This window comes from Triticum aestivum, chromosome 2A (genome assembly GCF_018294505.1).
Source record: "Triticum aestivum cultivar Chinese Spring chromosome 2A, IWGSC CS RefSeq v2.1, whole genome shotgun sequence".
NCBI classification, from domain to species: Eukaryota; Viridiplantae; Streptophyta; class Magnoliopsida; order Poales; family Poaceae; genus Triticum; species Triticum aestivum.
Window position 1 is genome coordinate 413767147 of NC_057797.1, and position 7387 is coordinate 413774533.

At 47.2% G+C, this 7387-nt stretch overlaps 1 pseudogene across 1 annotated transcript; it reads left to right on the forward strand.

Annotated features, from left to right (window-relative positions):
• The first annotated feature begins 423 nt into the window (after positions 1–423).
• Positions 424–4765, forward strand: LOC123188843 (uncharacterized; annotated as a pseudogene). Its single transcript, XR_006495246.1, has 6 exons — positions 424–630; positions 904–2250; positions 2365–2451; positions 3005–3020; positions 3075–3210; positions 3515–4765. The product of XR_006495246.1 is annotated as an uncharacterized protein (transcript).
• The last annotated feature ends 2622 nt before the right edge of the window (positions 4766–7387 follow it).

The window sequence follows — 7387 nt, forward strand, 5'->3', positions numbered from 1 at the left end:
TAATGTGATAAAAATAGCTTTATACTGAATTTGTACCGAAGCACGCCGAATATGAGCTGAAATTGATCAATTTGCGCCGATAGTCGGCTAGTTTTGTGTCGAAAATGGGTTGAATAGAGGGCCAATTTGCGCCGAAAGTGGGTCGAAATCGGTGCCTGGGGTAACCTGGGGGCGGTGGCTGGAATCAGTTCGCCCTCAAGCCGTTTTTTTCCTGTCGGTGCACCCTCAGGGCGGCGCTATTTCTAGCCCTGGGAACGAATGAGTGGAGATGTTCTTAAAACGACCCGCGTTTTTCTTTTGCGGCTGTTCTAACATACAATACATGTTTGATCACAAAATCTAAAACGAAGCTAGGCTTGAGTGCCAACGTAACATAGAACTTTGCCGAAAAAGAATCATAGTAGGGATTTCATCCAAGTGCGCTCGAGAAAAGGGGTTCTATCCAAAGCTGGACACACACAAAAGGAGAGGGGGAGAGAGAGAGAGAGACTGAAACAGAAACAAACCCAAATCCAGGCCCAACAGCTGAAGCGGACACGCCCTTGTGCCCCGTCTTCCTCCTTGGGGGTCTCTTCCACGGGCAAAGCCCGCCTGATGAAGAGCAAATCCGCCAAGAAGGCCGCCGACGAGGTACCGACCCTCTCTATCTCTCCCTCTCTCCGCCTCCCCTCTTTCCCCGCTTTACTTAGGGTTAGGAATTAGGAGACCTTTCTTGGTCGGATTCTAGATTTCTCTTTTGGTGCCGATTGCTTTTTTCATGGACTGAGAATCCAAGAATTTTATAGTACCAGCTGCTTAGATTTCAGACAGAGAATTAGCACGATGCCATGCCTGATTCTTCTTTATCGCGCTGTTCTTCGGGGATCCCCCCACTAACTGAAGCTTCTACCGTCATCTTGTTAGGATGAGGCCAAGTCCAAGAAGATCCGATCCTCGCGCGGCAAGCGTCGGAGTGTCCGCCACAGCCGCAGCCGCTCCCCTTCCCCCGACGGCTCCAGCTCCAGTTCCCCACCCCGCAAGCGCTCCAAGAAGCCCACCAAGAAGATTGTTGACAAGAGGAGCAAAAAGAGCAAGGGCAGTGGCAGCCGCCGCGGACGCCGCCGCAGCCTGAGTCCAAGCCGTAGCCCCAGCGGTAGCCCTTCCTCGGTGTCCAGGAGTCACCCCCGCCGCAGCCACCATAGCATTAGCAGCAGCAGTGCCTCAGACTCTGAGAGGTCAGTGAGCCCACTGCCCAAGAGCCACTCCAAAGATCCTAGGAAGAAGAAAGGAAGGGGGAGGGACAAGGATCGAAAGAGGAGGCGTGTACGGAGATCAAGGAGCTACTCGAGCAGTCCAGCCAGGAGTGGCAGTAGCCGGAGCAGGAGCAGGAGCAGGAGCAAGAGCAAAAGTAGGAAGCGGAGGGCGGACGGCACGAGACATGATGCAAGTAGGGACAGGGTTGTACAGGACTATGACAACTGCCAGGATCCGCAGAATGAGAAGAGATCTGTTGAGGATGTTTATAGCGATGAGGACGCGGTTGCTGACGATTATGAGAAGAATGTGGAGCTGAAGGAGATGGAAAGCCCACCTTCCAAGGATGCTCATGAACCGGGTGAGATCTTACCTGTTAATTGTGAAAGCCCAGAGGTTGAGGAGGATTTGGAGCTCATTCTCAGGCAGAAAGCTCTTGAGAACTTCAGGAAGTTTAAGGGAGCCATGGCCATGGTAGGCAAGACAGAAAACAATGGTACAGGGAAGGAAGTACTAACAGATAGCCCCCAGAATACTGTCACAAAATTTCCTGAAGCAAGGTCTGCTGTTGCCCCTTTTCAGAGGCAGGGAAGCAATCTTGGAGTTGGCCACTCTACTCGATCACCTGAATTTGAAGATTTTGAGAACGGTAGAAGTCCTTGGAAGCAGGAAACGACTCACAGGGATAGATCACCTGGAATACTCGAGGCTGGTGATACTTGTGGTCCTACTCAACAGCTGGGAAGCGGACTAGAAGAGATACGTTCAACTTCTCATATCACTTCACATGATGGTAGGAATGGTGGTAGTGTAATGCAAAGGTTGGGAAGCACCCCGGCGAGTTCTGGTATTATAAAGCAAAGGTTAGGCATCAGCTCAGTGGTGAGTCCTGTGCAAGCAAGACCCAGAGTTAGATCAGTTGTGAGTATACCCTCCAGGGAAGGGCTTGATGACAGTACATTTACAACAATCCCTACAGCTTGTGAGAATCCTGCCTCTGTCGAAAGCAGTAGTGAAGTAAGACATTTTCCTGCTGAAATAAACAAGCTTGAAGGAATCGATGGAGATGATAGAAAGATTGGTGAAGCTTCAGTTCCTGAGAGCTCTGTTTTGTCGACTGACGCGGGCAAGAGCCAGGCAGCAGGGACCGAGGACAAAGATGCGTCTCAGTTTGAGAAGAGGACTTTCTCTAGGATGCATGATGGAGAGACAGTGCAGGTGAGCGATAAAACTGCACTGTTGCTCTGTCTATCAAGTGCTTGAATCATCACAAGGTCAATCATATGCATTGTGTCTAACTGCCTTTCCTTACATTCTTCAGGTCAGCTACAAAGTCTACATACCAGCGACAAGCCCGCGACTTGCAAGGAGGAAGCTCCAGCGCTGAAGGCATCGAATGGACTTACATCTAGTCGTCATTAATCCCGTTGTCTACAGTTCAGTTATATAGCTGGATAAACTGTATTTTGTTCTTGTAGCACGTGAACTCCCTTTTGTTCCTTCTAGAAATCCTGCACGACTAATAGAAAACCTGCTCACGTCGTGACTACATCTTACTGCTCGATAGTAGCACACTTGGACAGAAGCTGTGATGGCTTAACATGATACAACCGTTGTTTATTTTTTGGGCAACTATACATCGTTGTTGAGCTGAAATATAGATGGCTGTGCTTTGCCAAATGAACTTCATCCCATATAACAAAGCCATCCATTTTTACATGCACTTGGATTCTTGTAACCAGTAAACTTGCTCTTGGATCCTGTGATGCAGTGTACTGGTCTGCTACTTAAAACTGTTGCTGCCTTTTGTGGAGCAGGATATTGCAAGGAGCTATAGAGAAATGCTGTGTTTTGTGGTTTAAACTTTGCAACGATGGCATGCCTCGGAATAATCCGCGGTTTGGAGATTTATGTGCAGTTGCGGTTCGGTTCGAAATGATGAAGATCATTGTTTATTTGGCGTTGATCACCGAAGGTGTATGTTTGCATCATGAGTAAATAGATGGGTTCCTATCTTGACCTTTTCTTTTCCACATTGGTTCATTTATTCAGTTTATTATGCGCTAGCCTGCCTAGCCCTGCTCAGATATTGAGGGTGAGAGAACCTGCATAGAACTCTGGTCCCAGCAGATGCGGCTGTAGAATTCAGCCCTTTTTTTAGAGAGAAGGTAGATATAATTCAGCTTTGCATCATATCTGAAATATTGAACTGACAGGCCGGTTTCATTGCAGAAACATTCTGTTGGAACTCGTGGGCTGCTGTAACAGTATATATGATTAGAGCGGTAGTAACAGATTAGGCAAGGCGCTCTTAGTGTCGTCCTGGGTTTCATGGCACAGAAAGATTTCCGAATTCGGACCTGGACAGATTTCGCCGTCAGTTCCGAGATCGAGGAGGGGAGGAGGGCCAGATCATGCAGGGAGTCTGGCTGTCCGTCGCTACAAGAGCAGCCCGTTCCGGCCTCCACCAAACCAACCAAGCAATCGAGCCAAACAAGCTCACCTTCCAACTGTATAGCTGCACGAGGGATCTCGGCGTGGCGCTTGCCGTCCTGCCCCTGCTGTTCATGCCCGGGGCGTCCGCGGTCGTCCCCAGCATCGACGCCACGCGGACCCGCCACCTGCCGCTGCCACCTGGACTGCTGCGCGGCCCGGAGAGCGTCGCCTTTGACGCCAAAGGCAACGGCCCATACAGCGGCATCTCCGACGGCCGCGTCCTCAAGTGGAACGGCGACAGGCTCGGCTGGACGACGTACACTTACAGCCCTGGATAGTGGATACAGCAGCGAGGCGTGCACGGCGTCCGTCCGTCCGCTGGGCCTACGGTTTCACCTCAAGTCTGGCTACTTGTACATAGCCGACGCCTACAAGGGGCTCAGGAGGGTCGCGCCAGGAGGCGGGGAGGCGACGGTGCTTGTCACGGAGGCCGACGGCGCTCCTCTCCGCTTCACCAATGGCGTGGACGTTGACCAGGTGACCGGTGAAGTCTACTTCACCGACAGCTCTATGAAATATCAAAGGTCACAGCACGAGATGGTAACAAGAACCGGTGACTCGACAGGCCGCCTAATGAGATATGATCCACGCACAGGAAAAGTGATTGTGCTAAAGGCCGGCATCACTTACCCCAATGGTCTCGCCATCAGCGCTGATCGGACACACCTCGTCATCTCATCGACCGGGCCGTGCAAGTTGTTGAGGTACTGGACCAAAGGAGGTCCCAAGACAGGCACGATGGAACTGTTAACTGATCTACCGGGCTATCCTGATAATTTGAGGCCGGACAAGAAAGGAGGATACTGGGTGGCATTACATCGTGAGAAGATAGAACTCCATTTTAGTGTCAGATAGATATCTACTTGCCTTGAGGATCGGCGCCGATGGAAAAATAATCGAGGAAATGAGGGGACCCAAGGCCAAGGGCATGAGGCCAGCAGAGGTGGTGGAATGGACACGCGGCAGACTATTTGTGGGATCCGTCGAGCTTTCTTATGTTGCCATGGCCACACGCAAATAGAGATTAATTTAAGTTCTGTAAAGGCTTTGCATTGAGCTTGATCGTTTTTTCAATGTCATGTTCTGCTTTCCTTTCCTATTTCATTTGTTCCATAAGTGCATTTTGTTAGATGAGTCTTAGTTTTTTTTTTAGCATCAGTACAGACATAAGCGCTCATATACACGCGCATATACTCACCCTTATGAACGCACACACGCACACCCTAACCCTATGAGCACCTCCGAGAGACTGAGCCGGCATATCATCTTGAGATTTTACGAAGTCATCGTAGGCGCCTCGTAGTCGACGGGAACGTCTCCTCCCACTGAAAGCGTATCGCCGGAATTTCTGAAATAAATCCAGGATAAATGCGAGCATCAGGATTTGAACCCTGATGGGTTGGGAATATCACTGTCCACCTAACCATCTCAATCAGAGGTTGGTTCGCAGATGAGTCTTAGTTAAACGACGATTTTTTGTTTCAGTGGCATGTCTTCATGGGGTCTTTCTTAAAGCTATAAACAAATATCGTTGTGAGTTTCAGAGATACAAAAATACTAGCTTTGTGTAGCAGTAATCTCATGTTAAGATGAACTTGCATTTTCTTCTGAGATGTTAGTTCTGCCATAGCCGACAGAAAAACAAAAAAAGGTGTTTAATATACCACCTTCATTCCTAAATGTAAGTCTTTTTAGAGATTCCATTATGGACTACATACAGAATAAAATGAATGAATCTACATTCTAAAATATGTCTATATACATCCGTATGTAGTCCGTAGTGGAATCTTGAAAAATACTTATATTTAGAAATGAAAGGAGTACATCTAAGGGGCTAATGACACCTCCAAACAATAGTGCTGGTTCTAGTGATCCAATGAACAATTTTTCTACAAAAGAGGCATTGTGCCCGGCCTTAAACTGAGTCCCTTACAAGGTTCCGGCACAAATAGGTTCAAAACAACAAAGAAAAGAAAAGGCTGTCAAGGGCAAGCAATGGTTGATACAAGGCCAAAGCCCAAATGGGACCGCACAACGTCAACGCCTGCCGAAGAGGGAGCGGGGAGCCCAATGAGGCGAGGAGTGGCTGCCCTAGCGAGAGTTGTCTCCTCCGCCCTGTCACCGCAGTTTAGTACAATTGAGCCGTAGCCGAGTGATGAGCTGCCCCACCTTGGTTCGATCCTTTGGTCTCGTCAACAACTTCCATATAGCCGCAATACGATAACCAATTTGTACATAAGGTCAACAGGATGATGAAATAGCTTCCCTGTAAGAATATATAGTCAATTGTAAGAAACTACTTGAGACATATTGGTACTTCCTGGCCTCCTCCAGTACAGCGCATCACTAGTAGGAAACGGGTCAGTAGTCCCGGTTCGTAAGGGTCTGATGTCGCTTGAACTACGTCGGTTTTTTCCCAAAGAGGAAGGGATGATGCAGCACATCTACGGTAGATATTCCCCCGAGTTATGAAACCAAGGTACCAATTCAGTAGGAGAATCAAGCAACACTATGTAAATGGTAACTGCACACAAAGAACAAATACTTGCAATCGACGCTTATGAGGGGTTGTCAATCCCTCTTACGGGTAACGGCGTGGAAAATTGTCAAGTTAACGGGATAAAATTGTGATAGATTGGATAAATAGATCTCAAATAAATGCAAAATAAAAAATGCAAATAAAATATGCAGCAAAGTATTTTTGGGGTTTTGGATTAATAGATCTGAAAATAAAAGTAAATAAAAATAGGTCTCAAAGGCAAATAATAGATCAGAAAGCAAATATGATAAAGAATAGACCAGAGGGTCGTAGATTTCACTAATGACATCTCTCAATAAATAACACACAATGGGTAAACAAATTACTATTGGGCAATTAATAGAACTTCAAATAATTACAACGATATTCAGGCAATGATCAATATACAGACATCACATCCAAGATTAGTAGACAGACTCCTGCCTGCATCTACTACTATTACTCCACACATCGACCGCTATCCAGCATACATCTAGTGTATTAAGTTTATGGAGAAACGGAGTAATGCAATAAGAACGACGACATGATGTAGACAAGATCTATTCATGTAGGAATAGACCCCATCATGTTATCCTTAATAGCAGCGATCAATACGTGTCTTGTTGCCCCTTCTGTCACTTGGAAAGAATACCGCACGACCGAATCCATCACAAAGCACCTCTTCCCATGACAAGAAAAATCGATCTAGTCGGCCTAACTAAACCAAAAATTCGAAGAAATACGAGGCTATAAATAATCATGCATATAAGAGATCAAAACTCAAATAACTTTCATGGATAAAATATATCTGATCATAAACTCAAAGTTCATCGGATCCCAACAAACACATCGCAAAAAAGAGTTACATCAAATAGATCTCCAAGAGACCATTGTATTGAGAATCAAGAGAGAGAGAGAGAGAGTAAGCCATCTAGCTACTGTCTACGGACCCGTAGGTCTACAATGAACTAGTCACGCATCATCGGAGAGGCACCAATGAGGATGATGAACCCCTTCGTGATGGTGTCTACATTGGCTCTCGTGGTTCTGGAACTTGCGGTGGCTGGAATTGTGTTTCGTCGACTCCCCTAGGGTTTCTGAAATATTTGGTTATTTATAGGGCAAAGAGGCAGTGCGGGA